Raw genomic sequence first — 27,398 nt, 5'->3', positions numbered from 1 at the left:
CTCTGTCCGGTAACACAGGCGGGCGCCCACTTCTGGGGCGCTTGGAGGAAACTCTCACTCACTGGCTGCGCGCGCAGACCAGGATATCCGGCCAGCAGTCTCACGCTCTGAGTGAAACCCCCAACCGCAGGGAAAAGTTGCAGCGTTGGAATTGAGTCTCGCTCTGTCCCCGTGCGCGGCTTTTGCAAGGCGCTGGGGCGGCCCGAGATTCTGCTTTGGCCCACACAAAGGCCCCTGACTCTGCCCCTCTGTGCTATAACACGGGCGCGCACTGCCGAGGCACTCGGAGGAATCTCTCATTCACTATCTGCGCGCGCAAACCCGGGTATGAGGCCGGCCCCATTTCCCTCTGAGTGAAAGCCCCTCCAGCACTGAAAATCTCCACCTTTGGAATTAGTTCTCACTCCCTTCCATGCGTGGCTTTCCCAGGGCGCTGAGGTTGCCCAGAGACTCTGCCCTCGGGCCACAGAAAGGCCTCTGAACCTGCCTCTCCGTGGGGTAACACGGGCACCCACTCTCGGGGCCTAGGAAGAAATCTCTCGCCCACTAACTGCGCACCGACCAGGGTAAAATGGCTGCCCCACTTGTCTTTCTTTGTTTGGGTTTGGTGCGAGTGTTAGCTTGAATTGCCCGGGTTGCCACAGGATCAGTTTTTCCTTGGCTTGGATCTCCGTGCCACAGCCTGGTTCTGCCGTTTGTGCCGCGGCCTGGATCTATTCACCCCCTTTGCCCGCCTCAGTTTCTATATTCACAGTTACCAGAGAAAGCCGCCCTGTTTAGGTTAGTGAGGAAGGCGGAGCATTTCTTACTCCCTATTTCCTTCGGGGTTTGGTTATATATTTAGCCAATTTTTCACTCGACCATACCTTTGGGTGTATTGCGAAGCATCTGGAGGCTCCAAGTATAGGTTTTTCTGTTTCTGGTTGAAGATCTTGTTGAGTTTTGTGGGAGATTTACCAGTATCGCTTCCTACCCCGCCATTACTCTGACGTCCTATATGGTTTCGTGTATATATCTTTTGATCTTACTTTTATATCTTCTTTGACCCTGTCATTTTTTAGAAGTATGTTGTTTAATTTCTATCTTTTAGTGGGTTTCTTTACTTCTTTTTCTTTTTCGTTTTGCAGTTGAATTCTAACTTCAAAGCCTTATGATTAGAGAATATGCTTAGTATAATTGAAGTCATCCTGAATTTGTTAATGTTAGTTTTGTGGCCCAACCTGTGGTCTCTTCTTAAAAATGTTCAATGTACACAGGAGAAAAATGTATACTGTGCACTTCTGGGATGAAATGTCCTGTAAATGTCTATTTTGTCCATTGAGTCTAGTGTGTCATTTAAGGCTGATATTTCTTTAATGATTTTCTGTTTAAATGTTTGATGTAGAGTCATCAGTGGTGTGTTGAGACATCGAGTATGATTGTTTTCTGTCTTTTTCTAGTTTCATATCATTTAGCAGATTTCTTATATATTTTGGTGCTCCCTGGTGTGGTGCATATATATTAAGAAGTGTTATATCTCCTTGATAGAGGTTTTTTTTATCATTATGAAATGACCATCTTTGTCTCTGCTTACCTTTGTTGTTCTGACGTCAGCATTGTCAGATATGAGTATGTCTACACCTACTTTTCTGGGGTATATTTGCTTAGAGAATCATTTTCCAACCTTTCATTTTGAGTCTACTTTCATCCTTGCAGCATAGATGTGTCTCTTGAAGGCAGCCTACAGTTGGGTTTTGCTTTTTGATCCAATCTTCTACTCTGTGTCTCTTAATTGGTGAGATCAATGCACTTACATTTAGGGTAGTTATTGACAGTTGAGGATTTCTTATAGCCATTCTATGTATTGCTTTCTGATAGCTCTGTGTCTCATTTAGTTCTCTTTTATGTTTCTGTCCATTGTTTTTGTTTGGTGGTATTCCATATTTCTCTCCCCTGTTTTTCTTTTTTTAAGCTGTGTGTTTTATTAGTGTTATTTTCATAGGTGATTACCATTAGGTGTTTAAGAGAAAAATTGTCATATCTTCAAGAGTCCATTATCTGACGAGTACTTCTGCACTCCATCCTCCTTTGCTACAACTGATCTTTATCCTTTCCCCTTTTATGTTAATGTTGTCACAGATTATCTTTTGGAGCTTTTACTTGTAGTTTTGATTTGTTTTATTCTTTGTGTCTGGTTGGATAACCCCATCCTTGAGCATTTCCTGCAGTGGGTATTTTCTGGTGTTAAATTCCCTCAGCTTTTGTTTGAGTGTAAAATTTTCATTTCATCTTTGTATTTGAAGGATAGTGTTGATGGATATAGTATTCTTGCTCATAATTCCTGTCTTTCATTAGTTTAAATGTTTGGGTCGACTCTTCTGGCTTGTAGTTTCTTCTGAGAAATCTGACAATCACCTGATGGGCCTTTTGTTATATGCTATATTCTTTTTTTTTTTTACCTTACTGCCTGAGTATTCTGTTTTTTCATTGATTTGTGAGACTTTAATTATAATGCACCATGGAGTAAGTTTTTAGCATTGAGGCAACTTGGTGTTCTGTTTGCTTCTTGGATTCGAGGCTCTAACTCTTTCCACAGGCTTGGGAAGTTCTCATCAATTATTTGTTTGAATAGGCACCTGCTCCATTCCCTTTTCCCTCTCTTCTTTTTCTGATATGCCGTTATTCTTATATTGCTCTTTCTGATGGAGTCACACAATTCTTATAGAGTTCTCTTATTTTTCTAAACTCGTGAGTCTCTCTCTTCTTCTCTCTCTAGTATTTTTAGTTGCCTGTCTTCACTGTCACTGATTCCCTCCTCCATCTGTTCATTACATTGTTTTTGAGCTCATTAAATTGCTTATTAGTGTTTTCTCGCATCTTATTGAGTAAATTAAACACTTTAATTTTGAGTTGTCCATCATTTAACTCCAAGGTTTCCATGTAGTTGAGATTTTTTATTTCTAGAGATCTGTCTGTGCTGCGTCACTGTCTTGTGTATTGATATTTGATTTTTTCTTCCTTGATGGCATTTAAGAGTGAAATTGTTAAGAATTCTAACAAGAGACAAGGAAAAATGAAAAATAAAAATTGTAAAAATACAGTAAAGCAATAAAAGTTCTAAAATAATAAGTAGAGAAGTAAAACTACAGAAAACAAAAATCAAGAACCAAGAAAAAGAATGAAAGAAGGAGAAAAATGAAAAGAAAAGCAGAAAACACTGAAAATATTAACTAAAACACAATTTTTTTTTTTTGTATTTACTGAGAAGTGTAGGTTTAAGGTTACTGGGTCTGCAGGTGTCATTGCTAATAGGACTCAGACTCCCAGGCCAAGTGTCCTGTCCACTGTGTTACCGTTCTTCTAATAAAAGCTAAAGTGCAGCACTAACCAAGTTTAGTGCGACACACAGAACTGTTCCTTAATGCACTCATTATCTCACTTTTAGGAACTCGTATTCTGCATTCCTGTTGATTCTTTGATTTTTAGGAATTTAAAGAAACAGTAAGAAAACATGTAAACTGATTAGCATTTTTAAAACTTTTTAAATTTAATTGTGGCCAATTCTTTGCAAAAAGAGTCAAAGTTTATATTTACCGATAAGAGTAAAAGGTTTATTTGCTCCAATTTTGTAGTAACAATGTCAGGTGTTTCCCCTTTATTACCCTTTTACCCCTTCTGAGTGTTCACAGGGTGTGGTTTCATTGAGATTTTTTGGTGGTGTTTTTGCCGGCTGATTTGGCCTCAACAAGCCAGGTTACTCATGACTTCAGTGACTTTTTTCACTGTGAACAATCTCTACGTTTTACCAAGAGTAGCGGAAAATGCAGGAATCTAAGGTAAGCTTTCTCACTCTACTTTGTGATGCATTTTGGGAGATTTATAAGAATCTATACTGGAAAATAGAGCATAGATATAGATAAAAGTTATTATGTAAAATGCAGTTGATAGAATGTCAGATCAGCAGCGTGAATCTTTGTTAAATTCCCATACACGGGTAGAGTGGTATCTTAGGGCTATTGAGGTTGAGCTAAGGTTATGACCAGTGTGTTTGATAGTCACAGTAAAATGGAGAATATCTTCCATTATGTGCTTTGTATGGAGTATTAGAAGAGGAACTTATTTTATGTGTGTGTTGTAAAGGTTTCCTAGGACTTGGATTGTTCTGTAATAAAGCTGATATAAGATGTAGCTTTCATAGTGACAACCTGTGAATCATTATGATACATGGAGTATACTCGGTTTTGTAAGCAGAGGTCCTCCTGTTCAAGGAGAACTTGGTGCTTATGATTTGTCCAGGCACCAAAATGCTGTGATTCAGGTAGACACCTTTCCATACTTACTGCTGAATCTAGGGATAAAAGTATTCTCTCATGAAGATGTCCTTGCTTCCCATTCCTGCTTCAGGTGTCAGTGTCTTCCCTTAGTCCTTACCACTCTGCCACATCTGTTGGTAAAGATTAGCAGTCACCTAAGTATAGTAAAATCCAATGCACATTTTTTAGTCCTTCTTCTCCCCTGACCATTCATCAGCCTTTGGCATTTGTTACTTTCAAACTGATGTTTTCTCTGTTTTACTCGGCTTCAAAAAATTCACCTGGTCCTGGCCAGTTTGATCAGTGGCAGAGCGTCGGCCCAGCATGTGGAAGTTCCGGGTTTGATTTCCAGTCAGGGCACACAGGAGAAGCACCCATCTGCTTTTTCACCCTTTGCCTTCTCCTTTCTCTCTGTTTTTCTCTTCCCTTTCCACAGCCAAGGCTCCACTGGGCCAAGGTTATTCCTGGTGCTGAGGATGGCTCCATGGCCTCCACCTCAAGTGCTAGAACGGCTCTGGCTGCAACGGAGCAATGCCAGAGGGGCAGAGCATCACCCCCTGGTGGGCATGTTGGGTGGATCCCAGTCAGGTGCATGCGGGAGTCTGTCTGACTTCTTCCCTGCTTCTAACTTCAGAAAAATACATATATAAAAAATCACCTATAGTTATTTCTATGTGTATTCTTGAATGATAAAGGGTCTTTGAAAAAGTGGGTGGGGATACCCACAATATCGTTCTTTCTTATATAATATTGGGTGGTCAGAGTTCCAGTGTTCTATATGTTTTCTGGTTTGTTATTTTCAGTCACGATATAAATAGAGTTTATATGTTTCAGTTGGTAGTTACGTTTTGTATCTTTTAATAGTAACTCCTCCTTTATGTCTCCTGTGTTATTTCTTTGCAATTTGTGTTTTGAGGGAATTGGGTTGTTTATCCTCATTTTCTCACAGGACTGTGTTGATTGCTCTGCCATCTGTTTTAACTCAAAAAATTTTTAACTTTCTTATATGTCTTGTGAAGTTGGTAAGTTAGGTGGGAAGTTTACTCAGTTTTAGGGTCAGTTATTTTGGCAAGAGTGGTGTCCCTGACATGTGTTTTCTTCCTTCTGGAAGCCTGTCCTGTTCCTGGGTATGCTTTGTGATATCAGCATCTGTTGATTGATGTTCTTTGCCTTGATCCACAGATTCATTAGGGGAGAAGAGATGGTGCTATGCGTCTTTACCATTTCTTCCTCACTTACCAGCTGGAACCCTTTTCCAGAGGAAAGCATCTCCTCTCTACTAGGTTCTGGGGTCATCCAAGATAGACCACTTTTTAAAATATTGAACAGGCTCCTGAGTGGCATGATTTTGAGTGCATTTCATTGTGTTATTGTTATGAGGTCATGGGTTTAAATTAATTTTATGTATTTTGGTGTATTGAAGTCATTACTCTTTTTGATGTTTAAGTGGGTTCATTTTTGATTCTCTTTGCATTAGTTTTTGAGTCATTTTGAAACACTCCCTATGTATTAGATAGCATTCTCTTTTATTCAACATTTAGTTTTGAAAAAAACTTCACATTTATGGAACATTGGTTTTTTTTGGGGGGGTGTTTGGTCACAGAGACAGAGAGAGGGATAGACAGACAAGAAGGGGGAAAGAAAGAAGCATTAACCTGGGTCCTCTGTGTCCCAGTCCTACGCTCTCTCAACTGCACCAACACATACATGGTCAGGCTGAAGTTGTTACTCTTTTTGATATTTAAGTGGGTCCATGTTTGAATTGCTTCTCATTATTTTCTGAATCTTTTTGAAACATTTCCTATGTATTATTAGATAGTATTCTCTTTTATTCAAATTTTATTTTGATAAAAACTTCACATTTACGGAATTATTACAGGTTGTACAAAGAACCTCCATATTTCTTTTTCTCAGACCACTGTGCGGAGGGGACTCACCGCTCACACCCAGCTCTCCAATTTCCCCGTAATTTAAAGGAGCCTCTGTAATGTTGCTGCTGCACTAGGTTTCCCATCATCCATTTCCCTTCGTGACCTTGAGAGTTAAAGGCTTAGAATCAGTGATCACAGACAACTTTGATAAACAGGGGAAACGGGTGTATCCTGCACACTTGAAAGGGAGACATTTAATTAAAATATTAGTAAATAGAGTCCTGGGATAATGTCATACAGTATAGACTGGGAAACCGTTCTTCCCTTTTGTTGGGAAAAGAGAAACCCAGCGTGGACACACAGACAAGTTTTTTCTGTGACTCCTCTTTGCTCAGTTCCTCTAGCTCCCCCCATGTCCTAAGTTTGTGCGTCGCCTGAGCTATTGCAGTGGCCTGGGAGCACCCCATTATTTCACTCGTCATGTCTTCAGCTTCTCCCGTCTCCCCTGCACAGCTTTGGGTGAAAGTGTCCCCACACCCACACCAGTTTATTGTCTCTGACCACCGGAGAACTGACAGAGCTCCCGGCCATGCTCAGTGTGTTGTATAATGAACACTCTTGCTGGTCCTTGTCCCTGATTCCTGGGAGGAAGTCCCTAATCTTCAGATTTTCCTGAGTGATAGAAGTGTCAGTGACAGATGCTCGGCCTCTTGGGCACACCAGGGTTTATGTTAGGAGCCGACTCACGGTGGGGGCCAGTAGATTAAAGAGCAACCTTTTTATTACAGGTCAGGGAGTACAGCCCAGTGTCTGAGGGAAAATGGGTCTGAAGATTGGGTTCAACCACATGGCCAGAAATTGAAAGGATTGTGAATTGATATTGAAATTTCAGGGAAAACTCAGGTTATCCAAGTTCAGCTGAGCGTCTCTGGTGAAAGAAACGCACGTGTGTGCTGTGAGGGAGGCCCAGACTGAGGGCACGAAGTTGGTTACCTGGGAGCATCCCGCACACCCAGTGATCCCAGTTCCCAGGACGCTTTCCTCCATCACCCAGTGTCCACATGATGGGCTCCTCCTTCTCCAGGCCCATCTCATTTAACAGCTTTAGCTCTTCTTCCCATCTCTTTTTCCCTCCAGAAGTCTCTACAGTCCCCTCATTTCTTCTCCATGCTTCTTACTTTACCACAGGCTCCAGATTTGCCTTGTACCACATACAACTGGAATTGGAGGTTGTGAAAGGAGTCCTATTGGGAATAAAGTAGTGAACACTGTGTGTGTTCTCTTGTGCCTGAGTTTCCTTCCACTGGTCACAGCCCTTTTCCAGGAAAGCATGTCTTAATGAGTCCCTTGTCCTTTATTTTGGTTTTACCTTCCTGACTCAGTGTCTGTGTGATGTCTTCCTTCTTCCTGCTCTTCACGGTCTCCTTCCTTAATAAACAGCGCCCCTACTTATCTGCATTCAGACTCTCGCTGAGGATATCTTCCATGTCTGTGGTGCTTTCTACATGGTAATTAGATCAGGATATTCAGAGTTAAGAAATTTGGATGAAGCCCTGGCTGTTTGGCTCAGTGTAGAGTGTTGTCCTGGTGTGTGAATGTCCTGGGTTTGATTCGCGGTCAGGGCACACAGCAGCAGTGACCATCTTGCTTTTCCACCCCTCCTACTCCTCCTTCTCTCTCTCTCTCCCCCTCTCCTTGTAGCTATGGCTCGACTGGTTCAGGTGCTTTGGTCCTGGGTGCTGATGATAGCTCTGTTGGGTCTCCGCCTCAGGCACTAACAATAGCTTGGCTACATGCATGGCTCCAGATGTGCAGAGCATCAGCCCCACATACTGGCCAGGGCACATGTGAGAGTCTGCCTCTCTGTCTTCCCTTCTCTCAATTGGAAAAGAAAAAAAAAAGAAAAGTTGGTTGAATAATCACAACACATTAGGCAACATGGCCATTAACAGTGAACAGGTAATCTGTCTGATACAACCACACACATCATGAAGGTGAGAATTTCATCTTTATTATATTTCCATGAGAGATGCATTGCACTGTCTTTTTTAATGATCTAAAGCAGGGGTCCCTAAACTATGCCCTGTGGGCCACATGTGGCCCCCTGAGGCCATTTATCTGGCCCCCCGCCACACTTCCGGAAGGGGCACCTTTTTCATTGCTGGTCAGTGAGAGGAGCATTGTATGTGGCAGCCCTCCAACGGTCTGAGGGACAGTGAACTGGCCCACTGTGTAAAAATTTTGGGGACCCCTGATCAAAAGTAACACATAAACATGTCATCCAGGCAAGTTAAAAAATTACAACTGCATCCTCTAAATATAATAATAAAGACCAAAGAATAAATACATACATTTACAAGACTATGATAGAATTACCCACATAGCTGTAAGATAATTGATGTTATGTAATTATAATGGAGAAAACCACAGAAATCTATGCTGACATCGTAAACAAAATTATATTTCCCTATGATAACAGCTATAATACTCATCAAAAAACTGTAGATACTACATGTTTTCAAAACTATGACTGTTTTAAACTAATATAAATATATAAATATTAAATGAGAATAAATACAATAATGCTAGGGGCACTATTTTTAAAAAAGCAATAAAACTTATGGCATACATTAAGATATCAAATCTTATGGTCCTAATTTTATCCTTTTAAAGTATTTCCCTCTGATTCTGAGCCCCTGCATTGTACCTGCAGATGTCTCTAGACTGTTGCGACCCCAAGTGTAGAAAATATAGGACCCGTAACTTACATCACAGGGAGATTTGAATTCAACAACCTGAAATTTGGGGTGGTGCCTCAGGAAGGGAAGGAACCTGTAGTAACCCTGCTTTCCTATAATCCTTCTACGAGAGCAGGACGTGTTAGCTCTTCAGCTCGTTGGAGATCATTCTAAGTTCTGCTCGATTATCTGTGCAGGAGGCTCCTCTTTCCAGTCCTCGTGTCTGCCATTAGCATCCACATGGTCATCGTGCTGAAAACGAATCTCCCTGAGCTGAGCAATCTAGAAAAAGAGAAAGAGACAGGATGTCACATTTCAAAAAGGCAACTCTCCAGATAGAAAGTCTATTTAAATTCTCAGTCAATTCTAATCAGGGTTTAGACTAATCTGTTGTCCCAGTAGAGCCCAAGCTCTACGTCGATCAGGCATCCCTGATTCGACTTCCCCGTGCAGTGGGACACTCCTGCTTATCAGCAGGGCTGGCAGCCTCTTTGAGACTACTCTTGAGGCGGCTATGAGGATGCTACTGTTAAGCGCCACTGGAGGAAAAACACGACCGACACACAAATTAGTTGCAATAATCACACAGGCAATTTATTACTCACAAATCTTTTTGGCGAGCCTGGGTACCACTTGAGAGGGCCCCGTCGGCGAATCAGAGAAGAGACTGACGATGACAAGAGTGAAGAAGAAAAAATGTGGAGGCTGCCAGAAGAAGAAAAACGGAGAGAAGAGAGAAGGCGGAGTGAACAAGAAGCTTTAGAAAGGGAACAGAGAGAACTAGAAAAGCAGGATCAAGAGAGGATGAGTGAAGAGTCATTGAAGATTGAACTAGAGAAGAAATTAGAAATGAGTGTTCAAGAAATGAAAGACGAATCTGTTTGTGGTGAAAGTCCTTTGGAGAAGTACATGAAAATCATCCAGGAGGGCCAAGAGCAGAAGACAGATCAGAGCTCAATAAACATTGTCAGAGAAGATTCAGAAGTGGACGCACTGCCATCTAGTGACGAGGACGAAAGTTTCAGTGCCTTTTCTCTTGAAGAACCAGATGATGCTTGGTAAGCACATGTGCTGCCCTGCTTCTTCCTTGTATAACACAATGAAAGGCCTGTGAAGTGTGGCCAGCTGCTTGGGCGGAGCAAGGCTTTCCTTCCGGTGACCTGTGTAGAATGTACTGCCAGGCTCTTGTCCGGTGTTCGGCCTGGCTTCTGATATCCAGGTGAGAGACCTGGAGAAGTGTGCCTCAGGCCAGACTTTTGAGCTGATTTTCAGTCCTCGCTCAAAAGAATTTGTCCCAGATTTCCCCCTTTGCTGTCCGAAGAAGAAAGAGGTTTCCCTGGAGGACATTCAGAGAAGTTAGAAGCTTCAGAAGAAAGATGCAAGTCCCATGAAGCTGAGAGGTCTTGAAGCAGCTCGCTGAGAAAGGAAAGCACAAGAAAGAGGTGCTTCAGAAAGCAGTAGAGGACAACTGCAGTAAAATGGCGGAAGAGAAACTGACCCACAAAGTGGAAGCCAACGGGGAGAGCCAAGAGACACAAAGGGCTGCCACACTGGAGCGCTTGTGAGACAAGGACAAGCACATCAGAGAAATGCGGAAGAACAGAGTCCTGAGATCCTGCCGATGAAACAGGCTGATCAGTTTCTGCTGAGGACTCCCCCCTCCCCTTCCTAATTACCCCAAGACTGTCCTGGCCAGTGTCATTTGTGCCCTCCCGACAATTATTCTAGAAGCTGATGTGGGACCGCAGGTAGATGTAGCCTGTATGGTGGTGTTTTAGGGGGTAAGGGGAGAAGAGAAACTGAAGTGTTTTACTTTTTTTCTAGTGTTGAAGGCTTTGTAATGTAGCTCTTTTTCTTGTATTCTTTTTCCAGTCACCTGTGTACTGGGTCTGTAGAAACGTTTGTGAGGAGTCTATAGTGGCTTTCAGGTTGTTAGATGCTGACTATCTGTTCACATTTCAGTCCCAATTCTGTCCTGATAGGCCTGCGACTTTTCTGTAATAAGATTGTATTCTCAATAAAAATTGTTTATGGAAAAAGAAACAATGGTTCAAGAATGGGTTTGAGAATGGAGGATTAGAGATAAACTCAGGTTTACAGATGTTGTAGTAATATAAGGTTATAGTAATTAAATATATAGAAATATAAAAATATGGAAGATATATAAAAGTAATTAAAATGATATTAAAATAATTATTAAAATTAAATAAAGTTATGCCATTTGGATAGGAATTAATATAGTGGCTTAGTGCCATAACTCTGTAGTGTGATAAACAGACTCTGACTTACAAGCAATGTCCAGTTAGTATGTGTGTGAAGTTATACATAGACAAGAAGTAGCTTGGTGCCATAACTGTGTAATGTGATAAATAGACTCTGACTTACAAGCAGAGCCCACTTAGTATGTGTGTGACATTATATATAGATAAGAAGTGGCTTGGTGTTATTTACATTAACTTTGTAAATTAATGTAAATAAGAACATCTTAAAAAGTGGTTTAATGTAAACATTTCAGTAGATTGACATAGACGGATTCCCTGCGAGGAACTCCCAAAAAGGTTGTTTGAGGTGATAATCCTGTAGATTGACACCTGTTAGAAGGCATTGGCCAAAAATGTTACTAAAGCTGAGGGCCCCCTGCTGCAGTAGTCACCCACACTCCACCATGATGCGGACTGTCTCCACGCCGCTCTGAGCTCTGACCAAAGACAGCTGAGAGCAGCACGCTTCTGATCTACACTTGGGGAGGGAGCAGCAGCATCCAGGCGAGGCGAATTGCCAGCAGGATGGAGGCCATCCACTTGGAACTGCTTTGGCATGTCCCCTGAGTATTTGAACTTACATCCAAAAGATGATCCAAACTCCTCATTATTCTTAAAAGATAGCTTATCTGGACTTGGAACTTCATTTCTGTCCTGAAGTTCAGTTTCTCTCTGATAAAGACCAGCCTTCTGCTCCAGAGGGCTGCGGAGCAAAGGGTTGGAAAGGCTGTGTCTAGACTCAGCAGGTGAAGGCTGGAGCATCCTCTCAGGGCCAGGACTGGGGGCAGCAACGTGGGATCGGCCCAGACCTTCCAGATGCATCGCAGCATCAAGGCTCCGTGTAGCTTTCTCAAGGGGCGTGGAGATTAGGCGCCTGCCCGGGCCTCTGCGCAGCTGGCAGGCCGTGCTGCCCGCCCATGTGCTCCTCTCCAGAGGCCACCTGGGCGCAGCTCTTTCCTCTGCAGAAATACATCTTTTCGAGGAGCCTGAAGAGATGCTCTTGCGGGTCCCCTGCCCATCAGGGGTGGGGGGCTGCCGGATGCTAGTGGGTTTCTGGCGGAGGGGCACTGACTAACTCTTTGACAGTAATCCTGAAAAACTTTCTCTAAGGTTTTGGCTTCCTGCTCGAGTGCCTTCATTTTTGCCTTGGTGTTGGCTACAAACTCAAGTTTGGAGTTACTATCTGTGCTGGCATTTGGGTAACTAGTGATCTTTGGTGTAACTGCGCGTGCCATCAGCTTTTCCTGTTTGAGAGGATTTCCTGTTATTTCACTGCTGGCAGACAAGAATTCACTGGCAGAAAGACGGAGAGGGAGAGGCTGCTTCAGATTGCAGGACACTTCATTCTCAAGGGCTGTCTGAATTTCTTTCAGTTGCAATTTTAAATCAGCCACCTGTGTAGTTAACCTCTTTACAGAGGCATCATAATCTAGGATCTGGGCCTTCAGCTTTGCAGACGGCTCAGTCTCACTTTGCAGCTGTTTGTTCAGAGTTTCCTTGTGGGTTTTGAACTTGTGCCATAACACAAATGCAGTTATTGCTTTCTTTAATTCTGAAAATCTGCCATCTCAGGAGATGGCTCAGCTATACGATTTAAGAGATGCAAGCTCAACTGGAAAGCCACATGCAAAAGAATGAAACTGGACTATAGTTTGTCCCCCTGTACTAAAATTAACTCAAAATGGATCCAAGATCTAAACATAAGACCTGAAACAATTAAGTACATAGAAGAAGACATAGGTACTCAACTCATGGACCTGGGTTTTAAAGAGCATTTTATGAATTTGACTCCAAAGGCAAGAAAAGTGAAGGCAAAAATTAATGAATAGGACTACATCAGACTAAGAAGTTTTTGCTCAGCAAGAGAAACTGATAACAAAATAAACAGACAGCCAACTAAATGGGAAATGATATTTTCAAACCACAGCTCAGATAAGGGCCTAATATCCAAAATATACAAAGAACTCATAAAACTCAACAACAAACAAACAAACAATCCAATAAAAAAATGGGAAGAGGACATGAACAGACACTTTTCCCAGGAAGAAATACAAATGGCCAACAGATATATGAAAAGATGCTCATCTTCTTTAGTTATTAGAGAAATGCAAATAAAAACGGCAATGAGATACCACCTCACACCTGTTAGATTAGCTATTATTAACAAGACAGGTAATAGCAAATGTTGGAGAGGCTGTGGAGAAAAAGGAACCCTCATCCACTGTTGGTGGGAATGTAAAGTAGTACAACCATTATGGAAGAAAGTATGGCGGTTCCTCAAAAAACTGAAAATAGAACTACCTTATGACCCAGCAATCCCTCTACTGGGTATATACCCCCAAAACTCAGAAACATTGATACGTAAAGACACATGCAGCCCCATGTTCACTGCAGCATTGTTCACAGTGGCCAGGACATGGAAACAACCAAAAAGCCCTTCAATAGATGACTGGATGAAGATGTGGCACATATACACTATGGAATACTACTCAGCCATAAGAAATGATGACATTGGATCATTTACAGCAAAATGGTGGGATCTTGATAATATTATACGAAGTGAAATAAGTAAATCAGAAAAAACCAGGAACTGCATTATTCCATACGTAGGTGGGACATAAAAGTGAGACTAAGAGACATTGATAAGAGTGTGGTGGTTACGCAGGGAGGGGGGAGAGGGAGAGGGAAAGGGGGAGGGGGAAGGGCACAAAGAAAACTAGATAGAAGGTGACAGAGGACAATCTGACTTTGGGTGATGAGTATGCAACATAATTGAACGACAAGATAACCTGGACATGTTATCTTTAAATATATGTATCCTGATTTATTGATGTCACCCCATTAAAAAAATAAAATTATTAAAACATAATAATAATAAAAAAAAGAGATGCAAGCTGTACGTTCTCTTCCTTTAGAAGTGAGTAGTCACTCATCTCTTTCATCTTTTCCTTCAGCAGGTGGTTTTGCTTTATTATTGCCGAAGACTGGGCTTTGACAGACTCGAGCTCAAGCTCAAGTTCTTTCACACAATTTGCAGAGTGTTTGAGTTCTTCCGTTTTTGAATTAAGAGATGTGAGCTCCTCTTGCGAAAGTCTAGTTTTTTCTTTATTCTTCCTTTCGTCTTCAACCAGTCTGTTTGTTCTGGTGATATAGTCATCCTTCAGCTCAAGTTGATACTTCAGAATTTCACTCTTGAGCCTCGGGTCATAGGCCTCCTCCATATTCTTTATATTCAGCTCCCCTCTCCTAAGTGCATCCCTCATGCTTTTATTTTTTTCTTCTTGTAGCTTCTGGGCCAATTCAAAAGCTTCAGTTCTTTACTTCAGCTCCACTTCTCTGCCTCTTAGCAAATCTATATCTTTTAACAGAAGCTGCCTTTGAGCGTAAATTTCCTTTGTTTCCATCTCCTGGTGCCTTTGAATTCTCTCAAGGGACATCTTTTCCCGAGAAAGGAGGGCTTCAGATTTTGCTTGACAAGTTTTTTCCACATCATTCCGGAACTCTGCTAATTCCTTCTCAGACTTTCTCTTCTCTTCCATTTTAATTTTTTCTATTTCACTATTTTTAAAATGCTTCTTTTCATGCATTTCTGCCTGAAGCTGCTGTTTTCTTTCTTTCTTAATTCTTAGCTTCATTTCTAAAGATGCTAACTTTGGATGAGGAGGATAAGCACCTGCAAACTGATCATCAATATCCTGCAGCTTCTTGGCAAGAGAGTCTTTGCTAGGAAACGTCAGACTTGTCTGGGTGTCCACAACACAAGTTTCTTTATCACAATTATATTCTGCTACTTCTCTTAGAAACTCCAGGAGAAAACCTCTTTGGTTTTCTTTAACAAATCCTGAAATCAGTGACTTGTAGAGATTGGAGTCAGGTTTGACTTGAATGTGTTGTAATAGATCCTACATCATAAATACCTTGTCCTCTGCTAAGCCACTTTCAGAAAGAACACCGAGAGTGAGTACTCATAGCCACATCTTTGTAAGTGGTCTGCCACAGACAGTCAGAAGCCCCTATCAAGGAGGCATTCCCTTGCACTGCCATGGACTGGGGCTGCACTTTTCTGCTCAGGGCAGGGTGCATCAGTTCTTGAATGAGCTGCTTCCTCAGCTGTGCCTTGAGCGTGTCCAGAATACCGCGGTCCTTAAACGTCTGGTACAAGCTTTTTCGTAGTTTATTCTGAATGAACACGTCACATTTGGGGTGCATGATGGACTAGGAAGTCTGGCCAAGGCACGCACTTCCTTCTTCCGGGTTTTTAATGGTGGGCGGGGCCGTGTACTAGGCGCGAGGGCGCCTCTCACCGGACTGGCTGCTGGAGGGCAGACACCGCGAGAGACAAGCCGGGGCGACAGCTTGAACCATTGTTTTCAAGTGTGATTTTTGGATCGGAGTCCAAAAATTACTGAATATCGCCTATAAATAGGCTTTAGAGCAAAGACTTTAGGTGGTTCTGTTCATAGTAGCACACACAAAAGTGCTGCTTTAGCTCACTCACACCTGGTCCTTCTGTACTACTTAAAATCTGAACGTGTAACCACACTACAGATGTCACTGACACATCTACATCACAAACCATGAGACAGGATACCTGATCCCTAATCCTATCCCTGGATCCTATGTTGAGCCAGACTACCTTGTCTAACCTTGGCTAGTGCTTTGATCTGAGTGTCTGTGGTCCCCATAATTCATAACCCCTAAGGTGATGATATTAAGAGGTGGGGGTGTTTGGGAGGTGGTTAGGTCATTGGGTGTAGCCTTTTTGAATGAGATTATTGCCCTCCTGAAAGACCCCAGAGAGGTGCCTCGTCCCTTCCAGTGTGTAAGGACACGGTGAGAAGGTGGCCAACTGCAGAACTGATGACGGTCCTCAGCAGAGCCCGACTGTGCTGGCACCTGATCTCGGACTTGCAGCCTCCAGAACTGTGAAAATAAATGTGTGCTGGTTATAAGTCCCCCAGTCTGTGCTATTTTGTCTCAGCAGCCAGAATGGACTAAGATAGCTAGTTCCCAAGATTTAAACCAAATCTTTCCTCAATCCTGTGCTCAAACCTGTCACTAGAAGATGTCTGTTGTAGCAAGCCATGCTGGAGCTAGTTCTTCTTAAACTCCCCTCTTTCTGACAAACTTCCTTGACTGTAAACTTTCAGGGTGAAATGTGTAATTGTGCAGGAGGAGAGTGTGGTGGGCCAGGGGAGATGAAGAACGTACCGGTGACGTGGCCATGGCCATTTGATTGAGGGTATATATTTGGATGAAAATATAGGCAATCACGATGTGTGTCATATTTTTGGATATATGCCAGGGTCCAGCCCTGGGGGGGATCCAGGGGTCCCACAGGAGGAGACGGCGTGGGCGAAAATCGAGTGAGAGAGCCAAATTCTTTTCTTTCTCTTTATTCTCTAGTTAGCATTTACTGCCAGGCATCTCTGCCAATGGTTGGTCTAACATTACTTTTTATGCACACACACTAAGTTACAATCACATGGTATTTTGAATACATCATTGTTTTAGTTTCACTATGGTTACATATTTCCAGATAACAGTTAATTCATATCTATAAGCTACAAGTCAGGTGGTAAGTTATTCAAAGTACAGTTATACAATAACTTGAATAGTAATAACAATATCGGTACAAACTTCTAAAAGATTAGTACTAATTAATAACTCTATTTTACTGTTGTTGTGAGTCAAGGGCGCAGAAAGAGATAGCAGACAAAATCATCAAGGACTAGCAAAGGACCACCGCTTGCTCAGGCAAATAGCCTTGAGTTCATGTAGTGTACTAATTCTTTTCTCACAAGACTACAAAAGGCTTGCTATTTAAGAAACTGACATAGTATTAAGAGTAATTTTTACTTAAAGATACATAGAGTGCACCTGCAAGATAGCTAGTAGCAACATAATATCAGAAGGCATTAGTTGCTATTGCTGCTATGAATCCCACCACATTCCTCTCCTTATTCTTGGAAAATACAAAAATCACATGAGAATGTTTTACTGAGAAAAGCCCAGCAACTGCCTTCAGTGACAAAACAAGTCTTTTAACAAAACATTCTTTACTAGCCAGCTGCACTCCTATCCAAGGCCACGCAACAGGCCACTCCACTACACTTTACCTAAGATTCTAATGTCTAGTTAAACTTTATTTATTTACTATATTCATATACTAGCAAAGTTCTAACTTTATTCTTTCTAACATGATTAATAAGAAGAAATTCTCCTACAAACTTAACCCTTTATGAGGGATATCATGGCCAGCCTCTTATGTTTATGAGCCCAGTTCAAGGGGCTTACAGGCTTTTCTGTGGAACTTACACCTTCTGTCTCATTTCCAAAGAAATTACTACAAATCTACAGGGAAAGCATGGTACTATTATCCCTGTGCCATAAATAATAGCACACACCCAGAAAAGGGGGGAATATAAGGCCAGATTAATTCAAAAGATTAAAGGGGGAAGTATCGTTGTGCCTTTCCTTTGCGGTGACTTTGTCAACCCGCAGCTGTTGGTCTTCACTGCGGTGACTCTATCTTCTTTTGCTGTGACTTTGTCAACCAGCAGTTGTGGATCTTCTCCTGCTGTGACCTAGTTAGCCAGCATTAGTGGATCGGCTCCCGACAGATATAGAGACTGTTTTCTTGCTGTCGATAAGTTCCTGCTGTTGGGATTCCTCAGGGATGTAAGGCCCGAGTGAGTTAACAACAGAAAGTTAAGACACAAGAGATAGAGAAAATGGGAAACTTCTTCACTTTTCACATTCAAGATTTCAAGAAAGCTAATATATGGACCCTGTTACTTTGAATCAAATGATTTTATCCTAATCATGAGGTCTGACACACTCACATGCCACCGAGGTGCATGTGTGTGGTCTTCAGCCTGCATCCTGGAGCCAGTCAGAGCCTGGCTGTGTGCCTGGTGGGTCCACTTCACAGTGTGTGGAAGGGCAAGTGGGGCGGGGCGATGGGTGAGGGTCCACCAATCGGATTGCTGGGATTTCTTAAGTAGACAACAAATCATTCCTTCTGTACCTGTGAAGACAGAAACTATCTTCCTTCAGACCCACCTTAGTCTCAGTGGCCTCGGAAATGAGGGTTTGATTGCGTCCCCACACCCAGAGCTCTGGATCCAAAGCTTGGATCTGGAAAGAGAAACGGCCCCCTGAGAACATGATGACTCTCCAGGTGGACCCTCTTCCTCCCCTTGTCCAGCCCCCAATTCTGTTTCAGCCTCAAATCCCAACTCGGATCCCCATGATCCCTTCTGTCTCTAATGTGGCCGCCTCCCCCAGTCTGCACAGAAACCTACCTCTTCACACTCTTCCTGGGAGACCCAAGCTCTGCAGTCCATGGAGAGGAAGAACTGGAATCTCAGTTTATTGAACGAGGGGCACTGGGGGCAGTTATGCTCCCCATAGAGGAAGGGAAGGATGTCCTGCTTAGGGGCGTGGTAATTCTCCTCCATGTCCAGAGCCAGGTAGCTGAGGACAGACACCAGGTGGCCAGTCAGGAACAGGACAGGAAAGACCCTTGGCTGAGGACAGCTGCCCAGGAAGGACAGGACCTCCGGGAGCCCTATCCAGTGTCACAGGTGCCACTCAGTCTTCAAGAAGCCACTGCTGAGCAGGGACCTGAAGGGCACCTCTCATACCTCGATAATGAACTTAAAATCCTACAGGGAAGCCAGCCCCTTCCCTTTAACCTGCTGTGTGCGCACGCACCAGTCTCCCCGTAGTGCAAGTACCTATACTGCTCCCATGGGCGGCCCTGACCGGTCCTTACTGTATTCACCACTTTCCTACCAAATGACTCATACAGGACTTGCTGTGGTGGTGCATTAACTCAAGAAAGCTTCTTGAAATCTCTTTTTCCCCTTAGATTTCGTGGCACTGAGATGCAGTTTATAAGTTTCCATAGAATGAATGAGTGAATGAGTGCTTTGTCTCATAGCAAGTGCAAACCTGACAATCTCAGACTCAATATAACTTAAGCATCTGAAAAATGAATAGTACTGAGTATTTTAAGAAGCCATTGATCTATTGACAAGTGCTTCCATCAACAGGAGTCTAGTCTAATGGGATTGGGAAAGGAGAGGGGGAGGGCATTAGAAATTATGAATTCAAAATAGCACATTGTCATGGAATTTTAATTAGAGTGCTACTGGAATGCAGGTTAGCGGGGCTGAGATGGTATCCAAAGATTTTGGTGTTTGAATTGATTTTACGAATAGGTCTTTTATTCAGATACAAATGTGTAAAAATACCTAGTCAGAAAATACCTTATAAAAACACAGGAAAGGTGTTCGGAGGAGCCTTGAAACAAAGAATGGAATATCGGGGTGGTAGGCAAGTTTGATGAAGATCCCAGAGAGAGCAGAATTCAAACTGAAAACTGTTGCCTTAATTTAGAACAAAATTAGTCAGTGAAATTGCCGGAGGAGGAGGAAAGCAGCTGGTTGATTTGTTTAACCTGTGATTTGCAAGGATATTCAGAGAGACAGTAAGACACTTCCCCGCGGGAATTTTAGCCTACGTAGAAATGTGCTATTTAATGGAGGTCTGAATTGAAGAGGAAGACCCTTACATTTGGTATAGTTATGGGGGGGGGCTGAGAGATGGGGAGAGAGAGAGAGAGAGAGGGAGAGAGAGGAACTGGAAATGGTGAGTCTGAAGTCTGCTTGCTTGGCGGCAGGGTGGTGTCATTTCTTTAGAGGCTTCTGTGTTTTCTATTGCTTTGTTTAGGCTTTTAAAAAGTGTTTATTGATATTAGAGAGGGGAAGGGAGAAGGGGAGAGAAAGAGAGAGAGGGAGACAGGGAGAGGAACATCTGTTCCTATATGTGCCCTGATTGGGGATCGAACCAGCAACCTCTGCCATTCCAGACAATGTTCTAACCAACCGAGCTGTCTGTCTAGGGCTGCTTTGTTCAGCCTTTTACCTGAGATTTCGGTTCTGCAAAGAACCCGTAAAAAACATTACCATTTTTTACTACAATCCTAATGGTTTTGTACACAGAGTGAACAGTAGAAATAGGTTAAAAAAAGATGAAAGTCAGAGACCCACTCCCCTCCCTCCATACTCCTAGGGTTTGAATATTGACTGATGAGATTAAACATAATACTCACAGGGCCAGGAAGAAACGAATTCGCTGGTACTGGCAGAGTGGAGCCCCGCGTTGGTAAAATAAGCTACCACCATGGACAGCAGATACTGAGGGAAAGAGGGAAATACATACATGAAAGAGGGCTCACACCTTGAAAGAGGAAGCGCAGTGGGATGAGGGAGAGGCTGATGCTCCCAGGATGGCAAGTGCTGAGTGTTCAGGGCAGGTGTTAGGATCTCTGGCATCAGGAGGGTCTTTGTTAACCTGGAGCAAAGGGGAGTCCCTAAGCGCTGCGTGGAGACTTGTGCTAACAACCATGGGGACAAGCCTTGGGCCCAGATCCAAGAGGAGCCATCCTAGTAGCAGGGCCCCCCCCACACCCCTATCTCCCCACTCCCTACCCCCTTCCACATTGTAAGAACCCCCTTGGTCCCTGAGGGGAAGTGGTGACAAGGCATCAGGTCGGAGAGAGAATCCTGGGAACGGAAGGCTCTCTGTGCCCGAGGACAGATGGTAGAGCAGGGATACACCCTACCTTGTCAGAGATCATCAGATTTTTGTCCCAGGCCAGGGATTTTTTAATGACAGGATCCTCTATGAAAAGAGGGCTTCTGTTAGCTTGATCAGAACAGGGTTGCCATGGGAGCGTTGCAGGCAAAGACCGAACCATGCCCCGCTTGGGGAAGTTTCGGGATTGTGACCAAAGATGAGGCTGATGTGAAGGGGGACAGAGGAGATTGTGCCCTGAGCCAGGGAGCAGTGATGACCCCCACCCGCATTTACCCAGTCTGGGGTGACTGAGTGAGGTGCTCCCTCATCGTGCGTGAATGTGCCCCTGCCGATGCCACAGCACTGTCACTGTCCCAATTTACAGTCACATCAGGGTGGGAAAATGGCCTTATCGTCCTTTACAAGATGAACGTATTTAGATTCTCAAGGTCAGTCTCAGAGGGTACAGTTGAAATTGAACTTTCTGATCCCAAGTGCAGACCCTTTTACAGTCTAGCCTAACCCTGTATCATTTGTAAATGTTCCTGATCAATACAGAGTTCTCATAGAAGAGAGACCTTACCAACTAGAAGAGCAATCCTTTTCTATTGGAAAAGAGTAGTTACATAATTACATTTTTAAAGGATAGATTGGAGGGTGCTCTCCGGGGTCCCCTCCTACCGAGCAGCCTGGTGAAGGCCTTATGGTGCTCGGGTAGCACTGAAGACCGCCTGTGCCTCTTCAGCTTCATCTTGAGCCCACACAGCGTGTCCACGACCCAGACGTCCTGAGCCCCAGGGGCAGACTCCTCTCTCTCCTCCTCTGCTGACCCCTCCCTCTTCCTCTTCTCTTCCTGTCAGCTGACTGAGGCTGGGGGCTGGAATCATCACGGTGGGCTGAGGAAAGAAACCAGGCTACAATATAAAGCTTTTGCCTTAGAATTCAGCTACTGGTCAATTAAACCCATCCCCACTCCATCCCACCTATTTCTCTCCCCACCCCCAATGAGCAAACCCGTCCATCCTCTCAAGTGTCACAGACAACTGGCCTTCTCCCCAGCCGTCTCTCCATCTTTCTCTTGGCAAAGTCACCTGCCCCCTCCCATTCATCCTGCCATTGTTCTGTGTCTCTGTCCTCAAATTCTCCGTTGTTAGAGATCATTTCTTCCATTGGAGGGGAATCAAAGGAACTCTCCACTGTCTCCTCCCTTGCCACCTCTCATGCTGGGATCTCATCTCCTAACCCTCCTTCCTTGCTTCCCAGGCTTTTCTTTCAAGGTGATATCCTTGTCCCCAGCTCCTGTAATCTTCTGTTACCCTGGTTTTCTGCATCTCTCCTTTCCTTCACACACACTCTCACAAGTCTCCCTTCCTCCTCACTGGTCAGCCCTTTAAAATCCCCATCTGTCCCCAGTTTCCTCACCTGGTGGTCCTGGCATGACTTCAACCACTCTCACCTCCAGGGGGTACCCTGAGGATCTAGGCTGGGGGCTCTGGTCCTCAGACTGGAAACTTGGTTCACAACTGGCCATTATTTCTCCCAAACTCTTTACGTTTTGTAAACCTAGAGTCTAAACTCTTCTGGATTTTATGTGAGCACACTGTTCTTCCAACTGATCAGTAGCTTAGAATGGAGAAAACCTCTAATAAAATGCTGTTGGCACACCTCCTTCTTTCCTTCCTCCCTCCCTTCCTTCCTTCCTTCCTTCCTTCCTTTTTTCCTTTGATCTTCACTTTTGGGGGTAAAAATAACATAAAAATTTTACCATGTACACCACACTTGAGGGTAAATTCAGTGGCATCGAGCACATTCACATTGTTGTGCTAGAGTCACCACCGTCCATCTCTGGAACATTGTATCTTCCCAAACTGAGTCTCTGGACTCATTAACTACTAACTCTCTACCCTCTCCTCCAGCCCCTGGAAGCCACCATTGTATTTTCTGTCCCTATGAGTTGGACTACTCTAGGGCCCTCATATCAGTGAAATGATATTGTATTTGTCCATTTATTTCTGGCTCACTCATCAGCACGATGTCCTTAAGCTTCCTCCATGTTGTAGCATGTGTCAGAATTACTTTCATTTTTAAAGCTGCATAATATCCATTATACAGGGTGCATTTTGTTACCCAAGGATCAGCTGATGGACATTTGGGTTATTTCTACCTCTTGGCTCTGAGTCTCGTTTTTGATCCTTTGTGTGAACTTTGATGAGGAATTCAGAATGTAACCAAACTTTTATTTTTAAATTTTGATCATGTTTCCAATTGGGCTGTACCAAGAATGAGTAAAGTCAGATCAGTTTATCCAGAAAACACTCCAGGGCAGTCCTCAGATTATAACACAGTTCAGTTCCTATGATAGGGATGTAACCTGAATTTTTGTGTAAGTCGAAACCCTTTCTAGCCTAAGTCATTTACCTATCCTAACAGTTATAAAATCATAATCTAGTGCATAAAAACACAACTAAGCCACAGATTAAAAAATGACATAAATATATTGTACTGTTGTACACTGTACTGTAGTAACAGGAAAAATTCCAAAAAGTGAGTGTAAAAATTCCTTACCTTTAACCCTGTGATTGGCTTGCACACAGGAAGGGGCATTGTGAGGTGAGAGAGAGTGACTTATTGGGAGGAGGAGGCTGGAGAGACAGGGAACCTGCAGAAGGTGCTGGAGATACTGGGTCAGGTGAATCAGGATTGCCTAAGGAACATGCAGGACACACTGGAGATGATTCTACGTGTACAACAGGCATTTTGTCCCAGACTCAGCTGATGCAGAGGGTACAGGATCTGTTGCAGGCCTCTCTACCTCTTAAAACATTGTTCCAGGCTAGTCTGGAAGGTTGATGATGTCTTCTCTCCCAAAATCTGCCTATAGCATCGCAAGGCATCCAAACAGCTCTGTAGACCTTTCTGAATCTGTCATCGCTGGGTCCTCAGCCTGAAATTTTGCCAACCCGTCCTCCACATAGGAAAACCTTTTGGCAAAACCTTGCTAGTAAATCACTTGGGTGCTGTGGTTTCTGTCTCTTCCTCTTCAATCAGCTGCTCCTCCAGCGAATGAGGTCCTCAGCAGACAGCTCCTCTCTGTGTGATGCCAGTAGCTCTGCACTGGCACATAGGAGAAGCAGTCCATTAACAACTAAGTTGATGCAACTATGCGTTGATGCTTCTCATCTCTTTCTTATTGTGTATCTGTCTCTCTCTAAGAAATTTTTATAAAATAATTTACATTTCCACCAGCAGTGTGTGAGGGCACTGCTGGTGGGAATGTAAATTAGTACAGCCCTTATGGGAGAATGTATGGTGGTTCCTCAAAGAATTAAGAATAGAAATACCTTATGACTCAACAATCCCTCTACTGGGTATCTACCCCAAAACTGGAAAACATTGGTACGTAAAGACACATGCACCCCTATATTCATTTTAGCATTATTCACAGTGGCCAACACAAGGAAACAGCCAAAGTGCGTCTCGATAGAGGATTGGATAAGGAAGAGGTGGTGTATATGTACAATGGAGTACTACTCAGCCATGAGAGATGGCTACATCGGGTCATTTACAACAACATGGATGGACCTTGAAAACATTATACTGAGTGAAATAAGTAAATCAGAAAAAGCTGAGAACTGTATGATTTCACACATAGGTGGGATAGAAAGCTGAGACTCATATACATAGACAAGAGTGCAGTGGTTACTAGGGGGATGGTGATGTCGGGGGCTGGGTTGGAGGAAGGGTGTAAAAAGGAACAAATATAAGGTGTTGGAAGGTGATTTGGCTTTAGGTGATGGAGACACAACATAATTGCCTATTCAAGTGATAGAGTGATATTTGCCTGAAATCTATGTACACTTATTGATCAATATCACCTTGTTAAAATTAATTTAATAAATAAAAATATTTTATAAAGTAAATATTATGTTTTTATGTTAATTATTCCTTGATAAAGCTGTAAATATAAAGGATGTGTTCCCGTGAGGTGCAGGGACTCAGTGTCTCTGTTGTTTGCAGTCAGGGATTTCCGAGTTGGCTGAGGTCTCGGGACCAGGCGCACCGCCCGGGGTTCCTCCACAGCTTCCAAGGCCAGGCTGTCCTACGAACCCCTCCAGTGGGGAGGGTGCTGCCACATGATGACAGGTGTCCCACCCTGTTATAAGGTCAACCCTTAGAAAGCTAGTTTGAGTTAGAGGAGACTGATTTACAAATCTTGAAGACAGGTGCCAGTTATGCTAATAGAATTGATGCATTGGAGAGAATACAGAAGCAGGGAAAACACAGGAAACTAATGAGACAAGTCAGGGCAGGAAAGGCTTCGTCAAGGTCAATGTCAAAAGGATGAAAAGTAGGAAGAGAAAGCAGAAGGATTTGAAAACACACACCAAAAAATAAATGTGTACATGACATAATATAAAAGTGAATAAATAATGTTAGAAAAGCAGATGACAAATTAGGGGAAATATTTGCATTTTCAACTTATTCAAAAGGAGATTTATAGATACCTGAATGAAGCCGCAGTAAGGGTGGACATCTGCAGCTTCTGGCCGAGAAATTATCATGGGGTCCGGATTTCTGTCCCAGTTCAAGCAAGCTTTTAAAATGCACATTTGTGAAAATACAGTTTTAGCCATTTGGAAAGAGAGTGAGCCCTGAGAGGGTCCAGCTCACTGCCCAGACAGAGTCCTGGCCTCGGAACTGGGAGGAGGCTCCGGGGGAGCTCAGCATGTATCTGAGCTGAAGGGAGTGTGTTGGCATTGAGGGCGCATGGCAGCTAGAGTTTGAGGACTGACAACTAGGGTGCAGAGGACACCCCAGGATTCCGCTGCGCACTGGTCAGTGCACGTACTGGAGGTGAGAACTGGAGGCCGAGACCCAGGGTGATGCACGATTTGCTCATCTTCACCGCAAGGCTTCCTTCTACGGTGCTGGGCGCAGCCCCCATCCTTTACCTGCTGGAAATGGAAAAGATAATCTGGAAATGCAACCTGCAGGTTTCCTGGCTCAGGCCCGAGATGGGGTCACTGTCACTCACATTCCAGCCTTGCATCAGTGAGAATTCAGGCACAGGCCACGCTCAGCAGCAGCAGGAGCTGGAGAAGACCGTTCCTGGGGAAGCAGCCACTTCCAAGAGTAGCTCTGGAGAAGCACAGGTTTTGTGCAGGGTGAGTTTAATGCTGAGGGTCGTGCTCAAGGCAGATAATGTCCCTGTCTCTGTCACCAGGGACTTTAGCCTAGCCACTAGGCACCTAGCTCTGGGCTATAAATGCCTGTATGTCATGGAGATAAAAGAGGTTTTCATTTTCTTTGGGAGAAAGGCAATAATGGCCACCCAGACCAGCAGGTGAATTTACAGTTTACTATGAAAGAACGTGCAGTGAATGGTGCTGTCCTTTCACAGGAGACAGTTACCGTTTACCATGGGAGCACGTCTGTAATGATTGCTCCTGCTGAGCTAGATGGAAGATGAGGTTCGTTTCCTTCTTTGCAATTTCCTTAGTGTTTCACCTGCCGTGGCCACACAGTCTGGTTTCATGGTTCTTCAACAACCACGTAAACTGTTTTCATGATGTTTGTATATGTAGATACGATTTTCTGGTTTGGCAGGGGATTTTATTTTTAATCCCCTTACAAAACACCCCGTCCCGGCTTTCAAGAAAGAATTGTACTAAAATGCGGTTGTATTATTTCACCAAGCAGAGTTGTTAATCATTGTTCTTGGGATCTTGTTTTTGAAAAGTGACAATTTTACTTTTATATAATCACAGTCCTGCTCGAGAGGTGAGATGCCAGGTATCAGTTTCCTTTTTTCAGTTTGTATTTTCTTTCTTTACAGTTATTATGGATCTGTTGTGTAATGTAGCAGACTCTTTTTTTTTTTTTTTTTTTTTGTATTTTTCTGAAGCTGGAAACGGGGAGAGACAGTCAGACAGACTCCTGCATGCGCCCGACCGGGATCTACCTGGCACGCCCACCAGGGGCGACGCTCTGCCCACCAGGGGCGACGCTCTGCCCACCAGGCAGCGATGCTCTGCCCCTCTGGGGCGTTGCTCTGCCGTGACCAGAGCCACTCTAGCGCCTGGGGCAGAGGCCAAGGAGCCATCCCCAGCGCACGGGCCATCTTTGCTCCAATGGAGCCTTGGCTGTGGGAGGGGAAGAGAGAGACAGAGAGGAAGGAGGGGGGGGTGGAGAAGCAAATGGGTGCTTCTCCTGTGTTCCCTGGCCGGGAATCGAACCTGGGTCCCCCGCACGCCAGGCCGACGCTCTACCGCTGAGCCAACTGGCCAGGGCCAATGTAGCAGACTTTTATGTGTCTGTGATCTTTTCCTTCCTTGGAGACACCACCTGCACAGTGGTAACAGGAATTTATGTCATGTCTGGGCTTTTCCTGATTCATAGTGATTCAGTGCAGCCTCTCCCAATATTTCAGTTAAGTGGACATGATCTAACTGTCCTTTATGCTCACACGGTTGTGGGGGATCTGGGTTCTAAAAGGAAAGGTCTCAGAGCAAGGAAAGGACAGGATTCCAGGATGCAATCACACAGGGACACCTTTCCTTGACCCCTAACAGGAGTGAAGACCTACCTATGGGAAACCAGAGTCCCTCTTCCAGGTGGAGACCTCTCTGCTCAGCTCCTCTCAAAGGC

At 43.8% G+C, this 27,398-nt stretch overlaps 2 pseudogenes; both read right to left on the bottom strand.

Annotated features, from left to right (window-relative positions):
- Window positions 1–9,066: 9,066 nt before the first annotated feature.
- On the bottom strand, window positions 9,067–15,371 carry LOC136381463 (centriole and centriolar satellite protein OFD1 pseudogene; annotated as a pseudogene).
- Window positions 15,372–15,462: 91 nt separating this feature from the next.
- Window positions 15,463–25,695, bottom strand: LOC136381462 (speedy protein E4-like; annotated as a pseudogene).
- Window positions 25,696–27,398: the final 1,703 nt, after the last annotated feature.

This window comes from Saccopteryx leptura, chromosome 9 (genome assembly GCF_036850995.1).
Source record: "Saccopteryx leptura isolate mSacLep1 chromosome 9, mSacLep1_pri_phased_curated, whole genome shotgun sequence".
Taxonomy (NCBI): Eukaryota; Metazoa; Chordata; class Mammalia; order Chiroptera; family Emballonuridae; genus Saccopteryx; species Saccopteryx leptura.
The sequence above is the reverse complement of the archived record's forward strand: the minus strand, read 5'-3'. Positions and strand labels throughout refer to the sequence as shown.